Source organism: Equus przewalskii, chromosome 28 (genome assembly GCF_037783145.1).
Source record: "Equus przewalskii isolate Varuska chromosome 28, EquPr2, whole genome shotgun sequence".
NCBI classification, from domain to species: Eukaryota; Metazoa; Chordata; class Mammalia; order Perissodactyla; family Equidae; genus Equus; species Equus przewalskii.
Window position 1 is genome coordinate 236490 of NC_091858.1, and position 25086 is coordinate 261575.

Genomic DNA, 25086 nt, shown 5'->3' on the forward strand with positions numbered 1-25086 from the left:
CATAGTTGCATATTTTATTTGTGAGTCCTTCTAGTTGTGGCATGTGGGATGCCACCTCAGTATGGCCTGATGAGTGGTGCCATGTCTGCACCCGGGATCCAAACTGGAGAAACCCCGGGCCGCTGAAGTGGAGCATGCGAACTTAACCACTCGGCAACAGGGCTGGCCCCAAGAAATAAAAATTTTATGTTATATTTCAAACGGAAAAATTCAAGACACAAAATTATGGAATTTTTAAAGATTTAATAAAAAGATTCAAATGTGTCAACAGGTGGTTGTTGCTGTGTTAGGTGGATTATAATGATTCTTTTTACACTTTTATGCACTTTCTAAATGTTCTATAATTGGTATTTTTTTAATATTCAGGAAAGAAAATGTTTCTTTTTAAAACTTTCTTTTTCTTAGTAAGTAAACTACCACATAGGCAAAATTTTGCACTACTCTGAACTTGGTAAAATAACTTCTTAAAAGATGCAAAGAAGATAAAATTCAAAATTTTATTTGTATGTTATTTCTAACTCAGAACACCTTTCCCTGTGGAAATATGACAAGTATAGTCTCTTCCTAAGATAAATAGATCAGCGGTTCTCAACTGCGGGTGAGTACGTCCCTAGGGGACATTAGGCAATGTTTAGTGACAATTGGTTGTCTGCAGAGGGGATGGGCTGCTATTGGCATCTGGTGGGTAGAGGCCTGGCTGGTGCTAACCACCCTACAATGCATAGGACAGCCTCACAATACAGAATCATCTGGCCCCAAATGTGAACCAGATAGGTTCATAGGGTTGAGAACCCCTGACATAGATCAAGAGGCCCTTGGTGTTCACCCCTGCTGCAACCATCTAAACCATTTCTACCACAGGACTTGCCCCTCCCGCCCCAACTGTCACCAGCACACATAAGCACATGTGGGATCATGGGAAAGCCCTACAACAGCCAGATTAGACCTGTGATTCTTAACCCTGTTGATGCTTCTTAGAATCTGGTGAAAGCTAGAGACTTTTCCTACCAGATTTAAGATGGAAATCTGGTTCTACACAGAAATCTAGGACTAGAAGAAAACTCCCTCAACCTGATAAAGGGCATCTACGGATAACCTACAGCTAACTCATACTCAATGGTAAAAGACTGAATGCTTTCCCTCTAAACTCAGAAAGAAGGCAAGGATGTCCACTCTCACCACTAGCCAGTGCCATCAGTCAAGAAAAATAGATAAAAGGCATATAGATTGTAAAGGAAGAATTAAAATCCTTCATACTCAGGCAAAATAACTATCTATATAGAAAATCCTATGAATCCACAAAAAGACTCCTAGAACTAATAAGTGAATTTAGCAAGATGTAAGCTCAATATACAAAAGTTATATTTCTATAAATTGACAAGAATCAGAAATTAAAATTTTAAAAGTTATGATAACATCAAAACATATTAAATAATCAGTAATAAACCTGATAACAGATGTGTAAGACCTGTACACTAAAATGACAAGACATTGCCAAGAGATATTTTAAAAGATGTAAATAAATGTTCATGGATCAGAAGACTCAATATTGCTAATTCTCCCAAAACTGATCTAAAAATTTAAAGCAATGTCAATCAAAATCCCAGTAGGCTCCTTATAGAAACTGAGAAGCAGATTCTAAAATCTCCAAGGAAATGCAAAGGACCGGGAAGAGCCAAAATTTTGAAAAAGACACTGGAAAACTTAGATTACCCGACTTTAGCACTTAATATAAAGCTACAGCAATCAAGACAGCATGGAAATAGATCAACGGTGCAGAATAGAGAGACCAGAATAGATTCATACATTTACGGTTAATCAGTTTTTAACAAAGGTGCAAAGACAATTTGAAAAGGATAGTGTTTTAAAAAATGATGCTGAAACAACTGGATATCCATATGCAAAAAAACGAACTTTGATCTATTCGTTGTACGGTAGACACAAAAATTTTCAGTGGATCATAGACATAAATATAAAACCTAAAACTAAAAATTCCCAGAAGAAAACACAGAAGAAAACATATACATATAATGCAATTCCAAGGAGAATTACAAATTACAATGAGTTTGCTTTTGTTTTGCTTTAGAAATAGAAAAAAAGAGTTTAAATCTCATATGAAAAAGCACATGCCTGAAAAGAGGCAACACTCTTTTGAGAAGAATAAAGAATAAAGAAGCGGTTCTTGACTTACAAAATATTAATATTTATTCTAGAGCTTCCATAATAAAAAATCAGTGTTGTCCTGGCACAGAAATAGACCGACCCCCCCCCCCCAAAAAAAATAGAGGAAAGGGAAAGAATACAGAGTCCTAACCAAAAATGTAAAGACAGTGGTGTTTACTTTGAATGAAAAAGAATCCTTTAGTGAAGAAATGGTAGTGGCATCTAGAAAAAGGAAACACTAGTTCCTTACCCACACCACTTCAGATGGAAGAGTTCAACGTTATCTTCCTCAAAAGAAAGAAAAAGAAGGAGAGGAGGGTTAGAGAAACTTTATTAGAATAAAATTGAGAATATTTCTACAATCCTGAGAAGGTGAAAACTCTCTTAATAAACATGGCAGGAAACCCAGATGTCTTAAATGAAAAAATAACTACATAAAGATGTTCTAACAAAAAGACAATAAATAATCAAGGGGGAAATATATGCAACATTTTGTTTATGGCTGCAAAGGATAAATATCCCTAATATACACACAGTTCCTATAAATTAGTAAAAAAAAAAAAAAAAATTCACCAAAGAGATGGCGAAGAATACAAGAGCCCTTTACGGAAGAGGCCACCCCACCGGCAACAGCCAAGCGCGGAAAAGCAGCATAAATTCATGGCAGGATGCCGCTGCACCCGTTCAACCGGCAGTAACTTCAGACAGGAAGTCAAGGGCCTCCCTTGCCCTTATGGAGTGTAAACTGCCATAATATTCTATGCAATACTGTGTGAATACCGATGAAAATTAAGATTTTAGATACGCGTATCCTTTGGCCCACTATCCCAATTTAGTTTCCACCAATGGGAATCAAGACAGTGGAGGTGAAGGAGCAGAACCCATGTACCAGAGCGCTCTTCTCAGTACGACTTGTGGGAAAACCCATCGATGGGGAACGACTGAGCAAGTATGGCACGTCCTCATTACGGACAATTACGCAGCCATGAAAGGAATAATTATCTATTTCCGGACTTGAATAGATGTTGGAGACATATTGCTAAGTGAAGAAAAAGGGGGAGGGGCGTCAATAGGACTAAGGAGGGCAGAGGACAGAAGAATTCTTTTTCTACATTGTTCGAATTCTTATGAAGGTGGATTTTGTTATATTTAAATAACTTTACTCCTCATTCCAAGAAACAAAAAAAACTACTTTGGGAAATCAAGGTTTCCCAGAGTACCTTGAGATTCAAGGCAGTGACACGCTCGACCTCGGAGCGCTCCCAGGCCCGCTCACGCGGCGGGCCAGCTCTCCGTGAGGAAGGACGGGACTCGGCTCTGGGCGCAGACGGCCGTCATGATCTTACTTCTGTTTCTTCATAGTGCTTATCCCCTTTTGAATTATTTTATCATCCCTCTGGCCTGCTGGAATGTAACTTCCCTTCCATTTTGCTCACAACGATAGCTCCAGGGCCTAAACAATGAACTGCTACATACTATGCACTCCATGAACATCAACTGAACAAACCAATAATTTATATCTCTCTCATTAGCTTTGAATCTCTTGAAGGAAAGAGCCTGGTGTTGATTTTTTTTAAATTTCTGCCACTAGTGATAAAAGTTGGCATAGAATATGCTTTAATAAATGCTCATTAAATAGGGATAAACTAAAACGGCATTGCAGCTGGGGAAATGAGAAATGCTACTGTCTAATATAAGATACTACTGGAAAACAACATTATGGAGAGAATGGATGAATGAGTGCACGCTTTGCTATGTGGGCTGGTCCTCAGAGAAGGAGGAAAGGAGAAATAGTTTGCAACAGAGAAGAACAGAAAAAAACACAGCATTGAAAGTCGGGGAGAGAATGAAGGCTATCCAGGGAGCAGAATGATAGGCTGAAAGCTCTTGAGAGTCAAGGTAGCTACAAGGGATCAGTAAAGGAAGCTGGAACCTGCCCCCATAAACAATTAAGTTTCCTGAGCTGGGGAGCCTCTGATGAACAGGCTATTTTTAGGGTTGTATTTAAAAAATAAATAATTCATGCACACGGCAAAATTATTCAAACAATAAGAGACTATGCCAAATAGTACGAGGTAAGCACCCTTTATCCCTGAGCATGCCCTCATCTCCCTCCAAGAGGCAGCCGCTGTTAACACAGCATGTTTCCAGGTTACTCTACGTGCAGGCATACAAGTAGTTCCTCTCTGGTAGCACACTCCGTGCACAATTCTGCACATTTTTACTTACTACACCTTAGAGAGACCTTTCCATTCCAGAATATGTAACTCTAACTTTGTTCTTAATAGCTGCAGTCTGTTCCACTGAATGTACGTACAAAATTTATCCAGTAAAATGGAAACTTTGAAAGATTAGTTTACCTTAGGGTGTGGATGATGCGGGCCAAGGTCAGAGCAGGGAAGAACTGCCTGAGCCTGTGGCAGGGGGTCCCCCTTCTCTCCCGAGGGCCCCTGGGTGATGGGGGCCGAGGGCAGAGCAGGGGAGAATTGCTGCCCAGAGTCTGTGGCAGGGGCTCCCCCATCTCTCCCGAGGGCCCCTGAATCATAGCTGCCAGAGTGGAGAGGGCGCTGACACGGGATCTGAACATCTGAGAGGAAGATAGGTTAGAGTCAAGAGAAAGACCTAAGTGAGACCTCTACAGCTGGCATAGTTGGGTGGCCTGTGGGGTAGCCTACAGGGTGTGTTTTATGTTAACCTGAATTTAGGTACTCGTACGTATTGGAGGTGGTGGCAAAAGACTCATGGGTTCAGAGGTGCTACCTGATGCGGGGTCGGTGAGCTGAGGAGTCGAAAGAAAGATTTCTTGGACTCTCAAGGTCTGGCAGTAGTGCTCTTTTATTTAGCGAATAGTATGGAATAGCATGGGGACAGGACCCATGGGCAGTCAGAGCTCCTGCTGCTGCCCTGAGTTGAGGGTTAGGGCTAATTTTATAAGGCATGGGTACGTGACTTATTTTTACTGGAAAAAGAAAAAATGATGTAAAAAGTCATTAAATGATTTCAGTGCAGATGGGGTCTGGTTATTGTGCGGTCATATAACTTTTAGATACGAACCTGGCCATATAGATCGGCATGTAGGTGAGGATGCCCTCGGCTTCTCTCCCTGGGGCAGCCCTAATTCATACCATAAAATAACTCACTGGGTCATATAGTTTGACATGTAGGCCAGGTCGCCTTGGGCTTCTCTAGCTGGGGCAGCCTTAATCCACATCACTACCCACTGTGGCTAGATGCAGAATCACTTCACCTGAGTGAGCCCAGCCCCCACTAGATACACACAGAAAGACAGCCTCATGTCCAGATCAGCCCACCCTGGGCCTGCTGCGATCTGTACCATTGGCTGAGATGACATTGTAGGGTCACAGTGATGGAGTGATGGCTCTGAAAGCACACAGTTTTTTCCACTGAAAATAATCACAGCAAAAGAATCAATGACTGCACGCAGGCGCCAGAGGTTGAGTGCTTTCTGAATGTCACAACTGCCTTGGGGGGGGGGATACATAGGAGGAAACTGAGGCACTGAGGGGTGAAGTCACTGGCCCCCATTACGTGGCTAGGCAGGCTCCTGAGTCCTGACCCACTGATCCGTGGAGCACCGGGGTCCCAAGCACCCTGTCTTCCCAACACAAAGCGCCTGGTGGGCGCTTGGCAAAGGGTCCTAAGTGAGGCCCCTGCACCTGCCCCCAGCCAGGTCTCCAGGTGCAGCTGGTGCTCACAAGAGCCCGAGCACTTGGCTCAGGGTGGGGAGGATATGAAAGGGGAGCCTGAAGCTGCAGGCCCATGTGGCCCCTGTGCCTCCATTTCTGTGGTGAAAGAGAAGATACCAAAACTAACCACAGATTTTTTTAGAGCACTTCTTAACTTTGTATAAAGTATACATTTTTAATAAAAAGTAGGTAATTTTCTCTGTAATCAGAAACTTTTGTTTTACAAAAGGAAAAGGAGTCTGAAAGTGAAAGAGAAGATAAAGGAAGAAGCACCTGTGGGCCGCCTGGTTAGTGGAGTGTCGGGTGGAGCGTCTGAGAGCAGGAAGGTTCCAGGTCTGAAACTGCCCTGGGTCGACCCAGCCTCCAGGAGACCAGGTGCTGTGTGCAGCAGGTCACCAGAGACAGGGCAGCAGCCTTCCCTCCACTTGTGGCTTTGGGGTGCAGCGGCCCCTGCAGAGGTAAACGGTGATTTTCACTCATGACCTCTGCGCAGGCTCCGTTCCTTCTAGTTCCTCCCACAGCCTGGGGGAGAGGGAGAGAAGAAAACTCTGCCTCCATCACCGCTTGTTCCTCTTTTGTTTTGTTTAGTTTTTTTCTTCATACAAGTGAAATAAACACAATTAGCATCTTATTTAACTTGAATACTAGTTTTCTATAAAAGACAAAACAAGCATATAAAAAGATCATTTATTATACTTTTTGTTTGGTGAGATATCAGTGCCCTTTAAAACACTACTATTCAAGTACAAACGGTTATGTTTACAAAGTATTTACAATTCCAATCTTCTTCCTTTATGTTTTAAAACACAACAGCTCTTTGGTTACAACAGTTAACAAAAAATCACAAACACTGCAAAGAGGAAAGCCTCTGCCTCACTAGGCAGCAAATCTGAAGGAGGGCTCAGATCTGACCTCCTGCTTCCTGGGGGAGGCTTGAGAAAGAGCCTGGCCTTAACAGAACAGATTGAAAGGACAACTGCTTTCCGTGGTGGCCAATTGGAGTTTAACAGTGTTCTGGCTGCTGTCTCTATCACTTATGTTCTAAGATTTCCTTCAGTCATTACATATTGTGCTGGTAGGACCCCTGGTTCACAAAGTCATGCAGGATTCTGCTAACAATGACAATCTGAGAAAGCCTAGCTGACAATTACCTACACACATTTTAATTCTCAAATATGGAAAGTTTAACCTTTAAAACAGAAGGCTGAAAAACACTATCCCTGAAGGAGAATTTTTACTTAAATGACTTTTAAAGACTGTAGGTCTGGTGACAACTAGATGTTGCTAAATCGAGTGATACAAGTAAAACTCTTTTCTGTTCCATATTGTGCATTAGGGACTCGCTGAAGAAAACGCACTTCAGGGATGAGAGACACTGTCACTCACATAATAAGATAGGGCAGGATTTCCACACAGCAAATATTCAGAACCCCAGTTCTGTTCCCCTAGAAAGCTTCTGAGAGATGTTTCTAAATTCTCTTCCAGTCTCTAGATTAATGGGAACTTCTATTCTGGCAGCTATGTCTGGGATACTCTAAAGTATGTGCACTCAACATTTTATCATCATCTAAAAAGAGGCCGCCAACCCCCCTTGAAGGACAAGTGGAAAATGAACAGGATGCAGAAATTAAAATAAGCTGAACAAAGGGATTCCTATCTCTGCTGGTTCTGCATGCTTCAGGATAAACAGAGCAGGCACTTTCCTCAGGAACCAGACACCAGGCGTGCACAGAGAGCTGTGCTGCACACCCGCCGTGCGTGTTCACGGCAGCACGTGCCAAGCCAGAATGAGCAAGTTTGGTTATAAGAAAATAGATTATAGGGCTCTGTTTTGATATGTTCAATTAACTAAAATGTTAAATCTCTCCCCTTTTTTCAACATTTGATTTCTACTTTTTCCAAATTTCCAATCAAGAGGTCAGCAATGAGCTGCCCAGTTGGCTGCACTAACTGTCACCATCTTGTTGTCCACGTAAGTTGATGGGAAACAAAAAACTACATGACAGAAGGCTTTCCTTTGTGTGAAACTGATACCATGGAGAGGGAACAGGTTAAATAAAAATAAAATTAAAAATCTCTCAGTAGGCCCTAACTGATCCTTAGTACACACAGACCTAATTCAACCTGATTTCCTGAACTGAGTAATGTAAGAGCGGCATGGAGCCAGAGTGGAGAGGGTGTCATGGGGCATGTACCTCTTGCTTGGGGGAAAACTTCTGGGTAAGGAGACATCATCAGCCAATCAAGCTCACTGCAGTCACTCTATTATTTTGCTGCAGTGAAAAAATAAAAACTAGCAAACATGCAGCCTCCTCTTTGCCACTCAACTGTGCCTCCCCAAACAGCTTGGAGAGTTCCCGGCTTTAGGCAGAATCATGAGTGAGCGCTTCTGCTCATGTATGAGACCCCGGCTCAGAAATTCGGCATTACAGGTCTGCAATGAAGAGTTCACCATGCCCATTTCTGTGGGTAATACTTGTAGGTTCATAAATAAACCACCCTGTACAAGGAGGTCTCTCATCTCTACAGATCACCCTGGGGAGGGCATGAGAACAAGGGAGGAATGACAAGCCTCTGCCCTAATTCCTTCCCTCACCCTGCACTCAGCAGTGACGTCTACAACAGAACAACATTTGTGTGGTGCTCTGGGCCCCACACCACCCGAGACGGGAGCCTCACAAGTTCACCGGAGCTGCTTCAGTACGCTGAGTCCAAACACGAGCTTCATCCAAAAGCTGGGAAATACCGCGGGTGTGCTGGGATGAGGAGCAGTCCCGAAGGCTGTGTTTGCATGGAAGCAAGTCACACGCCCTGGCTGCTCTTTGGGATGAAAATTCAATCAGAGATCGTTTCCCTACAGCACAAGCTGGAACGTGTCACAAATGTGCTTCAATGGGAGTCAGTACTAAACATTCTCTTTCACAGTTCAAACAAGTCACATTTTAGGAGGGAAAGAAAAAACACATTGGCTTCCTCTGATCTGAAATGACCCACCTTAGTCAGTCTCTCTCCCCTCTCAGGGCCGTGATGCCTTTCCAGTCAGGTATAAAGAGCCAAGCAGACGCAGGCTCCGTCAAAGGCCTCTTATGTTCTAGCTTCACAAAGCCTGTTTTATGACTCACTGCACCTTCCAGAGGGCTCCTGTGAAGTGCAACACACTGTACACTAACAGCGGGATTCGACATGGCTTTCAAGACCCAGCACTGTTGCTCTGGAAGAGAAATTAAAAGGTAACGTTATTGAGAAAACAATTGCCACTGTCAATTTTTCAGTCAGTCAGTCAGAAAAGGGGGTGTTCAATGAGAATCACTGCTCCCACAGTGTAGGATGCATTGTAATAGGATGATTATGTTCACGCCGCCTAAATAGCTAAGTACAGCCAATGGTTAATACAGGTTAGCATAAGGTAAGCCATCTTATAGAAGGGAATTATGTTGGGACTATAACAAGACACCCCCTTTCCCTTGTTAGTAATGCTCTAGATTGCGCAGCGTAGAGAAGTACACATCTGCTTGCTCTGCTATTTTTGTAGCCTCGGCTTGTACCTAGACCTTATTATTCCGATAAGGCAATAACGTTGTTCTTTCAGCATTTCCAGGGATGTAACAACCTTCAGGAATAAACCTCTGCTGATAACTGTTGCCAGTGAAGAGAGAAAGGGACACTGTAGTCTCAAGGACTACAACTCCAGATGGTCAACATCCCAAGACCCCCCTTTTTAGCCCATTTGCCTTACATAACTGCTTCAAAATTTTGGAGTTTTAAGATGGTTCTTTACGACATGAGTCCACCATCCTCCCCCTTGCTGGCAAGCTGTAATAAAAAGACCCTTTCTGTCTACCACCTTGCCTCCTGACTATTGGCTTGTCTTGTGGTCAGTAGAAGACCCCCTTTGGCAGTTACACTTATACTACTTTGTTTCAATTATAGCTTTCCAAGTGATGAACATCTCACATAACTCTGTACCAAGGTTCAACAATAAATAAAATCTACCCGATTTTGGCTAGATGGTGGAATGAATGGATGGCCCATGCTGAGGCCATCCCACTTCCCTGACTAGGCACAGGGAGGTTTAGTGGGCATCGTTAACCTGACATCAGGGACTCTCATTTGTAAGTTAGGCTGCTGGTTTGGACTATCAGAGCTGGCTGGCACCTGCGCTGGTTGGGAACAGCAGGGGTCTGCAGCTGGGCCACTGTTGTCATCACAAGTTGCTGCTGCATGAGCTTCTGCTGGACCACCCACACTGTCATGGTCCCTGTGGGGATCATCTGGACGAGCTACCTGGCTGCTGTCACCTGAGTGAGGGTCACAGGCTGTGGAGAAGCCTGAACCAAAACAGCTAGAAAATACACATTGCCTAGAAAACACAGATCAAGTGACATGGCAAATTAAACATCCTTGGGGATAAGGAGGGGGGTTTAGAAACTTAATTAGCAGGAATGCTTTTGTGAAAATATGACGTATCAAAATATAACTTCTGGTTTCTAACCAAACAAAAGTAGAAAACTAAACCATTGTTGCTTTTAGGCTAAAACTGGATGTCTCTGGGAAAAAGGCCAGGGTTGACAACTAGGGACTGGTGGTGGTGGCAGTGTTCAGCTTTTGATACTATTTGGTTTCTTGAAATCTACATGCCAGTGTGATTTTGAACAAAATAAAATATTTTAAAGCGCTGCTTTTATATGGCCACATTTTGTAGTGGTAAATAAAATGGTAAGAGCCTGATGTTTCCTCTGTTAGGAAGGTCAGTCATCGCTGTCCCCAGGAGGACTTACACCGCTGGACCCAAGGTCACTACAAGTGGATTCTGTTTTATGTCTGCATTTCCCACCACATATCCACAGTGTGGTGGCTTCAGCTTGTAGGACACACCTAAGATTATTGGCTAAAGGAATGATGCTAGAAATGAGCTCCTTCAGTGTATTTGACACGGAGATTGAAGAAGTCTTTTTCCTGCTAGTCTAAGGATATCAAAGCTTTTCCCCAAAGTTAATTATTTTCTGGATTATGAAAATCAAAAGAGATTCTCTAGTAATTAAAATTCTACTTTCTCAAGATGAAAACCAAGAGCACTCAACCTGGGAAATGTGAAGTTCACTGAAAAGTCTATGTGGGAACTTCCCAGATGGTGGCATGTCTACAGGTCCTAGCTGTTGGGAAGCAGAGGTGACCTGCTGGATGCTGGCCACAGCCGTTTGCTATTGGAAACTTGAGGGAGTTTTGCAACCTTTGACAAAACAAAGAAAGTCAAATATAGGATTCAAAAGAATGTGTGCACAAAGAGATTTTTCTCCTTTTCTTTACTTACCAGTTCTTAATGCAAAAAACAACAACAACAACAAAAAAACCCCCAACAATAATGAGTCTGCTTCATTTCTTCAATTATCTTAGAGTGTAGAAAAGTGCCTGCATGGAGTAGGTGTTTAATATATATTTTTGAATGAATGAACCCTAATAAGATCCTTCAGTTACCTGAGTCGGGCTGGGGCTTCTCTCCTGCCCCCAGAGATCCCTGATTTGGCTACACAAAGGACAAGGACAGGACCAGATGAATGGAATCTCAAAACTCCTTTTCAAAAGGGAAAACAGGTTGCTTTTCATGTGCTTTTTCAAAGTAAGAAAGGTAACAGGCTAGTTTGAGGTGAGACAGAACTTCTTCCTGGGGAAGAGAGAATTAATAAACATGAAGACATACAGCATGTCCAGCAGCCCTTTCTGCAGAACCAGGCTCCACACGAGCACTTGCCATGGCTGATCCCATGATTTCCTGCAATAGTCCTATGAAGTTCATTCTCTTACCACTCCACTTCTCAGGACAGCAAAGTGAAGCTCAAAGAGGTGAGTTGACATTCCCTAGACACACAGCTGGTAGGCCAGAGACTCACCACTGTGCTGTGAAGGGGGCAGCACTCACCTATGGAACAGGTGGTCCCAAATCTGTTGGGTGGTATTGAAGACCTACATGCTCTACAGAAAGTTGATGATGTTGGTGATAAAGAAGATGCTTCTACCTGTGAAGGCTGGTGCCAGGGACTCTATTTACCAGCTTCTCTGTTGTGCCTGTGTTGGGAGTCAGGATTGTGCAGTCCTCATCCAGGGACAGGGTTGACTTCTTTTCACACTGGGTGGACAAGGAGGGACATATAGTCAGAGGCATCACATGAGCCACCAGGAGGATAAAGGTCTGGAGCTCAGACTAAAGACTCCCATCACCTCAGGAACTTGGGCAAGAGAAGGGACGTGTGTGCCTACACAGAAAAAGGTTCTAGGTTTTGAAAGTATAATTTAATTTTGGCGGGAATGATAAGCAACTAGTACCTTCAAGGCATTTTGTTAGCTAAGAAACAATAGCACTTCCTGTATTAATAGCCTGTGTTAAGAGCATTATTCCAGTGAGTCATCAACAAACTCCCTCACTGTAGATATTGGGAAATAGAGGGTTAGGGATTTCAAGTGCTTGCTCAAGATCACACAGGTCAGAACTGAGAACTGTCCATAGCATGGGCTGTATGACATTCCTGCTAAAGTACCTGAGGCTTGTTCCGCTCCTGACGTGGAGGGGAAGGCTCTGAGGAAACTATATTCCTGGGAACACCCAAGGGAAGTCACCAGATTCCAATCTGGGTTCTGGGTCTGCTCTAGTCATCTTGGGGTTCTGGGTGTGGAGACCAAGATGTGCCCACCCTTACCCCAGACCAGTGTTGGCCATTGTTGGTAGTCAGATGCATCTGCCCCTTGTCTAGGGAGATGGAGCAGTTGAACCCGTCAGCCAGCTCAGTGATGTCCTGGGTGGAGCTCTACAAATGCAGAGACCGGTACTGGGCCAGTAAGCATCAGGGGCCATCCACCCAATTGGTGGTCCTATGTTATGGCAGACCCAGCAAACAAACACAGTCTATGAGGACACACGATGTTCCCTGCAGCACTGCTGAAGTGGCAACAGAGTTGAATCACATCAAGGTCCAACAACATTGAAAGGCTGAATTGCTGTGGCAAATGACTTCCTTTATGGGATATTAAGAAGTCACATAAGGCCACAGCTCCTGACTTGGCAGGCCTACAATGATTTGATGGGTTCTGTGAGATGACAAGTTGCAGAGAAGCGCATAGACTCAAGTAATCCCACACCCCTCCTTTATGTATAAATCACCCTATTAAGTGCAATGATGTATAAGGCTTGGAGAAAGTCTGCAAGGACAGTTGAACTGACTGCTCCATGGGATACCTGGGGTGGGTCCGTTAAAACAATTGAAACAGTGACAAAATGCTAAGATACACATGGCCTCATGAAAAGTGAAAATGACATTAAACATTTCTCTACTATTGCAACAAATATGTGAAGAATGTCTTTCTACCCTACCACACAACAGGTGGGTTACATGTGGACGCCCAGATTTCTTTGGGAACCCGCCTGTGGGACACTCACGTGGGAAAGTCCTGGGAGGGCCCCAGGGGCATCCCCAGATTTGAATCTGGGTTCTAGTCCCACCCCAGTTATCTAGACGTCCTAAGTGCGAAGACCCTGCTCTCACCTCAGACCAGCACTGGATGGCGTGCACGGCCTGGTGCACTTGCCTCTTGTCTAGAGAAGTGGAGTAGCTGAACCCATCGGCCAGCTCCTCAGTGATCTCTTGAATGGAGTTCTGCAAAGATATACTCAGGAACCAGTCCAGGAGGCATCAGGGGCCTGCCTGGACATTATCATAAGGGGACACTCCCGTGAGAAATTCTGTCCTCAGTTCAGGCACAGAGGGGCATCTGCAAAGAACTCTAGTCAGGGAGGGAAGAAGAAAACCCTAGGGCTCAGGCAACATATGAGTAGAGGAGCTCACCTTCTCATGCTGCCAGCCATGACCTGGGGTATGAACATGACAGGCCCACCAGGCTTCTGACACCTAACAACCTGCTCCTGTCCAAGAAGAGCATGCCCCTCATCCCCTGCCTTCCCCTCTCAATACATACACACACACACACACACGAGGAGGGGAACGGGTGGGGCTGCTCAGGTGGAATCACAGCTGTGTCCTGGCCTGCACTGGTCTGCTCTGAACTGCCCCATGTTGCCTTTGGGTTCCTTCTGCCAAATGGCCTTAGGCATCTGGGATGAAGGCTGAGCTAATGTCTACAGCAATAGAAAAGATTCTCTCTCTGGGCGTTCCTGAACCCAGAGCCTCTGAAAGTCAGGATGCAGCAGGAAAGCATCTCGTTCTTTTCAGCATCTCCAGTGAAGTGAGCTGGACGGGACTGTGGGTACCTGGTGACCAGAGTTCTAAGACCCATTGTGGCCTAGCACCAAGGAAGTGAAGTCATATTTTTAAGATTGGGCAGCTTCCTTCAGTCAGACTTATCTAGAGGTCTCCTGTCCCGCTGGCTGTTACAGCTCACCGTCCTCTCCCATGTCATCTTCTTAACTGTACACAATGAGAAAACACAACCCTAGCTACAGCTCCCTGGAAATGCAACTAGGGTCCTAGCTTTGAGGAGACGGAGTTGAATTCAGATCTGCTTTCTCTTACCAGTTGTGTGTCCTGGGAATGTCATTACGCCTCTCAGGTCCTTCTCAGTCTCCAAACCTACACAATGGGGATCAGGCTAGAATCTACTTTCTAAGGACACCACCAGGTGTATATGAAATAATATCTATAATACCAGAGGGATGATGTCATGTGTATCTAAGGCACAAACTTAGAGATGGAAGAATTACAAGAAGAGGTGGGATGTATCATGGGACATCACTCGAAAAGGGCTTGGGTTCCAGCAATGTGATATTGAAAGAGTCACTTCCAACTTGGCCTCATTTTCATGTCAGCATCACGAGGGGGTTGAAATTAATGGAAATTCAGATGTTATCATCCTCTGCCCTAAAACCATTCAATTGTTTACTGTTATATTTAGAATGAGACTCAAGTACATCCTCTCAGTCTATGATATGGGAAGCCTCCATAGTGGTCCCCAGTGGTCCCCACTCATCATACATACATCTCCGTGTAACCACTAAGTGGTTAGAAACTAGCTTCTGACCAGAATACAGCTAAAGTGATGGGATGCATTGTCTAAATTTTAATTACAAAAAGTCGTCTACTTCCTTCTTATTCCTTCTCTGGTATTCTACCTCTCTGTGTCTCTCTCTCTGTCCCTGTCTCTGTCTCTGTCTCTCTAGGTCATATTCCTTGAACTGGGGAATCAAGTGCAGATGCTAGGAGCTGCCCTATGTAGAGGCCCAGATAGCAGAGAGTGGAGGCAGTCCCCAGGCCAACAGATGGAGTGGGAATCAGGCTTTCAGTCCAGACTGAATCCTGAAAGCTGGGAGTGAACTTGGAGCAAATCCTCTGCGAGTTGAGCCTCAGTTGAGGCCTCAGCCCCAACCTGTTAAACACATTGAGGAAGAGGCACCCAGCAAAAATGTGCCTGATTGCTCATCCACACAACTTGAGATATTAAATGTTTATAGTTTAAAATGCAAAGTTTTGGGGCAATGTAGTTAGAGAGGAAAAGATAACTAACACAGCCTACCAGGCCGCAGGCCCTGGCCCTGCATTCGACCCCATCTCCCGTTCTCTCCTCCCAGGCTTCCTCCAGCCACACCACCACCTTTGTAACCTCCCGCGGCCAAACTCACTTCTGCCTGCGAGACCCTGCCCCTGTGGTGCCTTCTCCCTGACACACTGCTCCTGACTCGTGCAGGGCTGGCTCCCTCTTGTCATCCTGGTCCCAGCAAATGTCACTCCAGTGAGGCCTTGCAGACCCTCCCTCCCAGTGACACCCAGCCCTCCCGCACAGTCCCCTGCTGTGTTTACTGCAGCACCTGCTCTTTTCTTTCTCATGTCTTTGCTGTTGTCCATTTTCCCTGCAGAGCTCCTGGCAGGCAGGGACCACTTGGCCATTTTCTGCCCACACTGAGGCCCCCTGGGCACCTGACACAGGGGGAGTGCTCGGTACACAGCTGCTGAGTGAAGCAATGGGAAGATCTTGCACCCCTCATCCTGCTTCTGACCCACTTTGATTGTGGAGATGAGCGCTAGTAATCGGAGGTGCAAGTTGTTTCTGAGGCAGAAAGACTGTTGCATAACTCTTTGCTGCCCCAGGAGCCCAAGCAAAGTTCAGTGGGCACTGTGGAAATTTTAGGTTTACAGCATGATGATTTGATATACATAAATTACGTAATGATTGATGAGGATTTTTAGGCTGCTTAATTTTAAAATGGTTTATGACGAGGATTTTTAGGCTGGTTACTTTTAAAACTACAGATAAGAAGCAGGCTCCGAGGAGTGGAATTTGTTTGCCCTTTGATCAGAGACAGTTGCATTTGTGAAGGAAATCTCCATGCCTCCCTCTCTGCGCCAGGAGGAAGGGGGGATGGCCTTATCTCTGGAAACTCTTAATGGGGAAGGCAAGAACTTAAGTTGTTTACTGTCTGGCAACCTCATGTAACTGACCCCCCACCCCAAAATCCTCCTTTGTCTTTAGCTGAAGATAATATTTGAGCGGCGACTTCTGCCATTTACTCAATCCGGTTTGATTCTTATCTAAAAGTTGTGGGACCGCCCAATGGGACCCTACCAGCACTGGTACCATTTTAACTTTTTTTCCTTTGTCTTGTAAAGAGATGACTCACATACCCATGCCTTAAATTTAGCCCTAACCCTCAACTCGGGGCAGCAGCAGGAGCTCTGACTGCCCGTGGGTCCTGTCCCCACGCACCAGCTCTGCCTGCCCATGGGACCTGTCCCTATGCCAGCGGGGGCAGCAGAAGCAGTGGCAGCAGAAGCTCTGACTGCCCATGGGTCCTGTCCCCATGCTATTCTATACTATTCTCTAAATAAAAGAGCACTACTGCCAGATCTTGAGAGTCTAAGAAATCTTTCTTTCGACTCCTCGGCTCACCCACCCCGCATCAGTGATTACAATAAGTTTAGTTAACATCCATCACCAAAAAGAAAAAAAAAAGTTTTTTCCTTGTGATGAAGTGTTAGAATCTACTCTCTAAGCAACTTTCAAATATAATTTTTCATTGTTTATTTATATACTGTGCTGTATATCAATTATATTTCAATAAAACAAAACAAAAACCAAAACAATCTCAGTGGGCACCACTGACACGGAGGCTGTCTGCCCCCTGGTTGCCAGCACTAGGGCTGCAGCCCAGGCAGGAAGTGCACCAAGCAGAAAGGAGCCTTTCTTTGGGTGTCCTCAAGGTAGAGGCTCTCCGGAGTCCCAGGGGTAAAGGAGCCAGACCCACAGGCTTCAGGGCGTGTAAGGAACCTCAGGAGCATACATTTACCCCCTTTTTATCTCCACCCCCGAGGGTTCCTCTTCACTCATTAGGCATCCTAAGCTCAGCCGGGACAGTAATTCCCCATTACTTCCAGATAAGTGTCAAATAAAAATGGCAAGCAATAGGATATATTGGAGAATATGAGGAAGCCATTTGATATAAACCTAATTCAGCCTGACCTTGTCTTTCCAAAAGGGCCTGACTGGGGCCCTTGAGCATGCATTGTATATCTGCTTTAGATTTTCCCTATGGCAAGAACAAAGGCCCTTCAGGTAAAGGTGCAACTTCCCTCCCCCTCCCAACGTTGGCGTCCCAATGTTGGCGTCTCCTTAAGGATTAAGTATCTTTCCTTAGGCTAGAAGCTGATTGCTGTGCTCACCTGTGACCGCCCAGCTGGAGACAATAGACTTGCCTCCTGCTACGCCCACCAAGATAGCAGACCCACTACCTGCTGTGTCCATCAAGTGCTGTGCCGACAGGGCAATCTTGTGACTATTGTGGGAGGGACATTTCAATCATATGTGAAACACCCTCTTTGAGGGTATATAACTGCCCTATGTACCCCCACTTCTTTGGAGTGCTCTGTTCCTTTGTGGAAAGACTCTTCCGGGTTATAATCCTCAGATTTCAGCTCAGAATAAACTCACCCAAATTTTCATTTACAGATTGGTTATGGATTATTTTCGTCAACATAAGGACCCCGAGGGTCCAACAAGGATTGTTCTTGTCCCTGGACTCTAAGTTAGTGTCCAGTGCTCTGGCGTGTTCTTCCCTATCCCAAATTCTCATCCACAAGGGGAGGATGGGTGGGCTCATCACTGTCCCAGGTGTCCACGGTGACGGACTGCAGGACTCCAGTCCTGTCCTCTCCAGGCTAGGCCAGGGATGGATCTGCAACAGGTAGAGACCTGGGAATGTTGGGGATCCCTCTGCCCATCTCTGGGCCCCAGTGCACATATCTAGGAGAACGGATTCCACTGCCCCGTGGGAGAGCTGTCTCCAGCCTCCCTCTCTCCTGCCTTGTCACTTCCCCGGTCTCTGCTCTTTCTTGACTGTTCCTCCGTGATCCCCACATGAGAAGTCAGTGTGAGTGGGTGTGCCTGTGAACATGTGAGGATGCAGAGAGGAAAATGACCCCATATGGGGAGGGGGTGGGCAGGGCTCCCCTAGAATCTGAAGGCCTCTCATTTCCAGAAGAAACCTGAAGGGAAGGGGCAGAGCCTTGGCCGAGGAAGCTGGAGCTCTCTCTAATCTTCTGGACTCTGACTACCTCCTGTGGTCTGGGCCACTGCCTGCCTCTTTCTGGACCACAGTTTCCCAACTGCACAGTGAGGGGTAAGATGTGCAACAGTGTAAGCATGTGTTCAGCAAGACAAGCCATTAAGCTCCAGCAATACTGAAGGGGAGAGAAAGTGGGAGGAGGAGAAGCAGGGGAAGCACTAGGAGGAGAGCAAGGCTGGGATGTGGAAACTTAGCTGTCTGCCTCCCACCCAGTCCCCAAAGGTATGTATCTCTTCACTACTGCTTTCTTCACTGGAGTCACAGAATTTCATACAGATGTCTATTTAAAAGCTAAATATGAGCTTATGTTCAAACTGGAAATGTTGCTTATCTCATAATGGTTATAAACTGAATAAAATGAGGTAGTGGATAGTAAATTTCTACTCTTTGAAAATTACTAAGAGAAGGAAGAGACCAACCCAAGACTGTGAGAAATACTTGCAAGACACATATCTGAGGAAGGGCTTGTATTAAAATGTACAAAGGACCCATACATTTAACGATAAGAAAAATATCCCTTAACTTGCTCAAACGCATAGTTTGCAAACTCATCACTGGAGCAGATCTGGGCTTCTCTGTGCACATTGCCCTCCCTCATGCCTACTGTATTTTGGCAAGCCTGCCATCACCACAAGATGCAGCCTAGACATGTTTCCTGGTATCTGGATTTGGAATATTTATAAGAAGAGAAGGGAAATTAAAAACAAAGATAAATCCTTCAGACACATTGAGTCCCCAGCTTTTATGGTCTGTGTCATTCCTGGATCATCCACAGACCCTATTGTTGCCCGCAACGGCAAAGGGCAAGGAATGACAGGTACCGCCAAGGCTACTTGGTGGTTTAAGCAATCAAAGTTTATTGATAGAGGGAAACAGAACAAGGAGCAGGGATAAAAGGCGAACAGCAAATCGGTAGAACAACAAACCGGGGAAGTCCCAATGGTTTGTGTGGCAGGTGGGAGTGCCAATTGTCCGGGTCTGAGGCAAAGCGTCCTTTCCTCAGCGAGACTTCCCGGGCTGATTGTGGTGTGGATATTCTAAGTACCGATTTGTTGTTCCCCCTTTATCCCTGCTCCTTGTTCTGTTTCCCTTTATCAATAAACTGTGATTGCTTAAACCATAAAGTAGCCTTGGTGGTACCTGTCATTCCTTGCCCTTGTGGCTGCGGGCACCAATTTTGGCACTCTGAGCAGGATCTGCATCTATGGCCTTCTTGTTTAAGAAATCAAAGACCACTGAAGCTCCTATTGAGATCCCAGGATGGGAGCACCCTCAGTTTTCTGTGTTGGCCCAGGAATGGAGTTGTAGATCAGGATTGTGTGAGGCATGGAATAATAAGCTCCCTATGTGGGAGCCCATTCATGTAATGAATGCATTGCAGACAGTAAAAGGAAAAGATGATGTTGCCTTCTTGGCTAGAAGAGGATGGTGTTTGTTACATGCTTACCAGAAGGCCATAGAAGACCGGGATCACATGTTAAAGGAGAAGGTGTTATTAGAGAAGGAACTGTCTGATTGCCAGTCTCCGCTAGCTATGGTGCAGTGCCAGAATTATGTGTTGGGAGATCAGGCTAGGACCTACCAGCATGTTGCTGAAAAGGCGGCTGTGTGTGTGGCAAAATATAAATACCGCCACCACTGGGGGCAGGTGAATGTATAAAGGTTCATATGGCAATTGCATAGACTGGTCCTGATTGGGATCCTGATACACTGGTGTTTGGTATGCTGTGATTGATGTGGCTAATGCTTTCTTCTCTATACCCATTGTTAAAACAGTTCAATCCCGGGGCTGGCCCCGTGGCCGAGTGGTTAAGTTCGCGCGCTCCGCTGCAGGCGGCCCAGTGTTTCGTTGGTTCGAATCTTGAGCGTGGACATGGCACTGCTCGTCTAAACCACGCTGAGGCAGCGTCCCACATGCCACAACTAGAAGGACCCACAACGAAGAATATACAACCATGTATGGGGGGGCTTTGGGGAGAAAAAGGAAATAAAATAAGATCTTTAAAAAAAACAAACAGTTCAATCCCAATTTGCTTTCACCTGGCTGGGAGACAGTATACTTTCATTAGATTGCCACATAGATATATACATAGTCCAACTATCTGTCATAGAGAGGTGGTGGAAATGTTATCTCATGCTTTTGTGAGTTCTAGTACACAGCCAATCCATTACATGGATGACATCTTAATTCAGGGATTAAATCAGGAAGAGGTAAATTGTGCTTTACAAGCAGTTTTAGAAACCTTACAGGATGAAGGATAAAAATAAATCCCACCAAAATCCAGGAGCCAGCACAAACTGTCACATTATTAGGCGTAATTTGGAATAAAGGACAATGAGAAATCTTGCCAAAAGCAAAACAAAAGATTTTGAGTTTTGCCCCTCCTCGAAATAAAAAGGAGGCACAAAAATTTATTGTCTTTGGATTCTTGCGGCAACACATTCCACATTTAAGTCAAATCCTGGCCCCCTTATATCGAGCCACTCAGAAAAAGTATCAGTTTCAGTGGGGTAAACCAGAGAAAAATGCTTTTGAAAATGCTAAACAGGCTATACAAACAGCCCTGCACCTGTGGCCCCTAAGGGATGGGCCAATTGAGTTGCAGATTCGTGTGGCAAATGGATATGCAAATTGGAGCACTTGGCAAAAACAGGATGGGAAGAAAGTGCCTCTCTGGTGGAAGCTCCCAGAGGCTGCCGGTAATTACACTCCCTTTGAACAACAGTTATTATCGTGTTATTGGGCTCTCTTAGAAAGTGAGGCTTCAAGTGTGGGGCACGAGGTTATACTACATCCCCATATACCTATTTTAACCTGGGTACAGGGGACACCTGTGTCTCACGGAATTGGACATGCTCAAGAAGCCAGTATAATTAAATGGAAATAGTATATTCAGGACAGAATGAAGCCAGGGTCCAAAGGGCAAGCATTGTTGCATGAACAAGTATTTGATCCCACACTTCCAGGTTCTTTAGAAATTAATAAAGAAAACCAGCATGAGCAAAAATCTCCCATACGGTGGGGACTGCCTTTTTAGCAGCTAATGGCAGAACAAAAACAGCCTGCTTGGTTCACAGATGGCTCAGCTGGGGTGATAGCCAGAGCCCGTTGCAGGAAGGCGGTCACCTATAACCCTATATCTCAAAAAACCTTGGAGACCCAGGGGAAAGGAATGAGTAGCCAGTATGAAGAATTGTATGTGGTTTATCAGGCCATCAAACAGTTAGGAGGACAATGTTATCTATACACTGACTCATGGTCAGTAGCTAATGGGTTAGCAGTCTGGATGCCAAAATGGGCTAAACATGAATGGATGCTTGGTAACCGAGAAATTTCGGGAAAGCCATTATGGCAAGACATCTGGCTGTGGAGTTCCTCGATGATTATTACTGTATTCCATGTTGATGCTCATGTGTTGCCTACCTCTACAGAACACCTATATAATTAGCACGTGGATCATCTGGCTAAGACTGCATCAGTACTTACAACAGCTGCTTCTTCAGAACTAGCCCGATGGGTTCACCAGAAAAGCAGTCACTTGGGAGCCAAAATCACTTCCAGGTGGGCACAGCAGCGTGGGTTACCTGTAACGCGTGATCAGCTCCAGAGTGTCTCAAATCAATTTGCCAAATTTTGAATAAGCAAGCAATTCCCCATCCCACAATGGGGCAAATCAAGTGTGGGCTTTATCCTGCTCACAGGACCAAAATTGTTGCCCGCAGCCGCAAAGGGCAAGGAATGACAGGTACCACCAAGGCTACTTGGTGGTTTAAGCAATCACAGTTTATTGATAAAGGGAAACAGAACAAGGAGCAGGGATAAAGGGGGAACAACAAATCGGTACTTACAACATCCACACCACAATCAGCCCGGGAAGTCTCGCTGAGGAAAGGACGCTTTGCCTCAGACCCGGACAATTGGCACTCCCACCTGCCACACAAACCATTGGGACTTCCCCGGTTTGTTGTTCTACCGATTTGCTGTTCCCCTTTTATCCCTGCTCCTTGTTCTGTTTCCCTCTATCAATAAACTTTGATTGCTTAAACCACCAAGTAGCCTTGGCGGTACCTGTCATTCCTTGCCCTTTGCGGCTGGCTGCGGGCAACACATATATATCTCATTTTCTGGACTTGGCTTTCCATGGGCCACCCCCCTTTACAGCAGGGTGGGAGGAATTTCACTGTTCCCATGTCAGCATATTTTTGTTACTGAAACACTGCACTTTGGACTCCTGGGCTTGCTCCCTCCTGCAGCTTTCTCTTTGCTCAGTGCTTTCCTCTTGGAGCAAGCCAACACTGTGCCTGGCCCTCCAACTGCTCTTCCCAAGGCTCTGGGTTAGGGCTGCGTCTGTTTGGGATTTACTCAATCTGAAAAATAGTAGCACTCCTCAAGAACACCTAATTACCTTTGCCCTGAAAGCAATGAAGTTGGATGCTTTGGCAGCCCACTGAGGACAGCCTGGGCTCCAGACATGGCCTTCAAATTCAATCCCAATTACCAAAAACAAAACACCAATCACCCCAAGCAGAACATGGTAATTGAACCTTGCTTTATATCCTCTCCGCACAACTCTACCTGCCTCTCAATCCCAGAATCTTACCACCTTCTCCAGGAAGGAAGGCTTAACAAGGTACAAGCAAAAGTTAGTGTAGCTTACATAGCTGACAGCTATAAGATACAAGACAAAATCAGTCTGATTTTATGCCCACTATAGTAGTCCAAGTTTAACGATGAGAGTTTATTGAATTTGTTTTTTCCTCTTTGTAGGTAAAGATGAATTCAGTGAAGCAAACATAATTACCCCATTTAGTTCCTAGTTCCTGACCAATAATTGAGAATTTATGAACTAAAGAGTTCAATATTTTATGAAACTTCTATATAATGGCAACTCTTTCTGCCTATATTCTTCATTTCTTCTCCCCATGCACACACATGCGTGCACACATGTGCATACACTTACATACATGGAAACAGGAGAGAAGAGATGAGGGCAGGCAGTAATTTTGCTGTAGATTAGAAGGAGCACTGGACAGGATTGGCCCATGAGGACAAGCCTCTGTACCAGGATCGTTACCAACTGCCTGAGTGATAGGCACATTCACTTTCACTTTCTGTCATCAATATTTTCATCTGTAAAATGATTCACTGGTTTCTAGACTGAAAGTTGAAGGAAAGAAGTGAAGAAAAGAAAATTGGCAAGGACAAAGGCATGGCCACACTGAGAGCAGGAAGGGGATGAAAAGAGGGAGAGAACTTTCTCCAAGAAGGATGCTTCTGTTTTGCTTTCTCTGAGCCATCACACCAATCTCTCCTGTAATTTCCTGAAAAATCCCCTTTCCTCTCATCATGTTCTGATTTCTTCTTTATAGGAAAATATACTGATACTATAAGAAAAAACAAAAAAGTAGTGGTAAATTTTGCCTAGTATTAAACTATTTAGTTAGAGTACAAAGTTAGATCAATTAGTTATTGCTTGACATAATCAATCAACTCCACAGCTCCCTAATTTCCACCCACAATTTCTTCTTGGTGCTAATTTTGCATTTCTTTGGCATAAATTAAGGTTAACTGCCTTTGATTATCTAAGGAGAGTTGCTCTGCATGGAGAAAAGAATAACATATCTTTTATGATGTTCATCCAGTTGCTGGTTCTCAATACCAGTGCATGCATGAATGCCTAGTTACTGGTTATCACCTTTTATTTTCTTGCCCTGTTCCTAAATAGCACTCCAAAACTATTTGATATGAAAGTTCCAAACCTCATGTATGTTTCCTCATCTCTAGCTACTTCATCCCTTATCTCCTTCAAGCAGCTTCTCCTATCCTTACTTTTAAACTATCGGCTCCCTTTCCCAGTTATTTCTTCCATTTCCGAGGTCTATGTAAAGGTATATGATGGCTCTGTTTCCTTTTAGTTCATCCTTTCCTGACTTCAAGTACTTGAAGCACTTATTTTACTGGCATAGCTCTTGAAATAGTTTTTCATCTTTTAAAATGTAGGATTAAGTTTCCCCTTCATTGCTGATAGACAGTGCTTTACCTGTGATCTGTCCATCCATGTTGTAGCAGCAACAGTCCTTTAGTTCAGGCTTCATCTTATAAGGATATCCATACTCCATAAAGATGCAAAGAAGGCAACAAAAATCTGAGTTTTGGGTTGTTGTTCTGGTGGGGAGAGGAGTGAAGAGAAAAAGCTGGGCTGTTGATCTACCTAATCTGCAGAGGCCTCTTTTAAAGGGAGAGAATAAAGAAGGAGTCCAGAGTCCCAGAAACAAAGGAAACTTGCTATTTATTAAGCACATACAATATGGCAGGCACTGTGTTAGGCTAAGAGGTTATATGTATATTTCTACCTGGGGACAGAAAGCTGAACCAGAAATCTAAAGAGAACATATAGTGTTTATTAGAATTAGAGATTTAGCCAAGAACCAAGAGTTGCTCCCTACTGCATCATGGAGCCTGTCTAAACTTTTTATCCTGGCATTCAAATCCCTTCACAATTTACCTCCATAAGACCCATCCAAATTTATGGCCCATTATCATGCATAATGTACCTTCCCCTCAAGCCACCTCATCACAACATATTTATTTCTGTGCTTATGCTCTTTTATGGTGGAAAATATAGTCTTTGGAGCTGACTGGATCTGTGTTTGAGT

The 25086-nt window shown here is 44.6% G+C and overlaps 1 long non-coding RNA gene across 1 annotated transcript in view; it reads left to right on the forward strand.

The window, feature by feature from the left end:
- Positions 1-16350, forward strand: part of LOC139080115 (uncharacterized) — a 38457-nt gene extending 22107 nt beyond the window's left edge. Inside the window, exons 2-3 of the long non-coding RNA XR_011534293.1 lie at positions 6100-9100; positions 9460-16350. This is a non-coding gene — a long non-coding RNA (uncharacterized lncRNA). The remainder of the gene's footprint in view (positions 1-6099; positions 9101-9459) is intronic.
- Positions 16351-25086: the final 8736 nt, after the last annotated feature.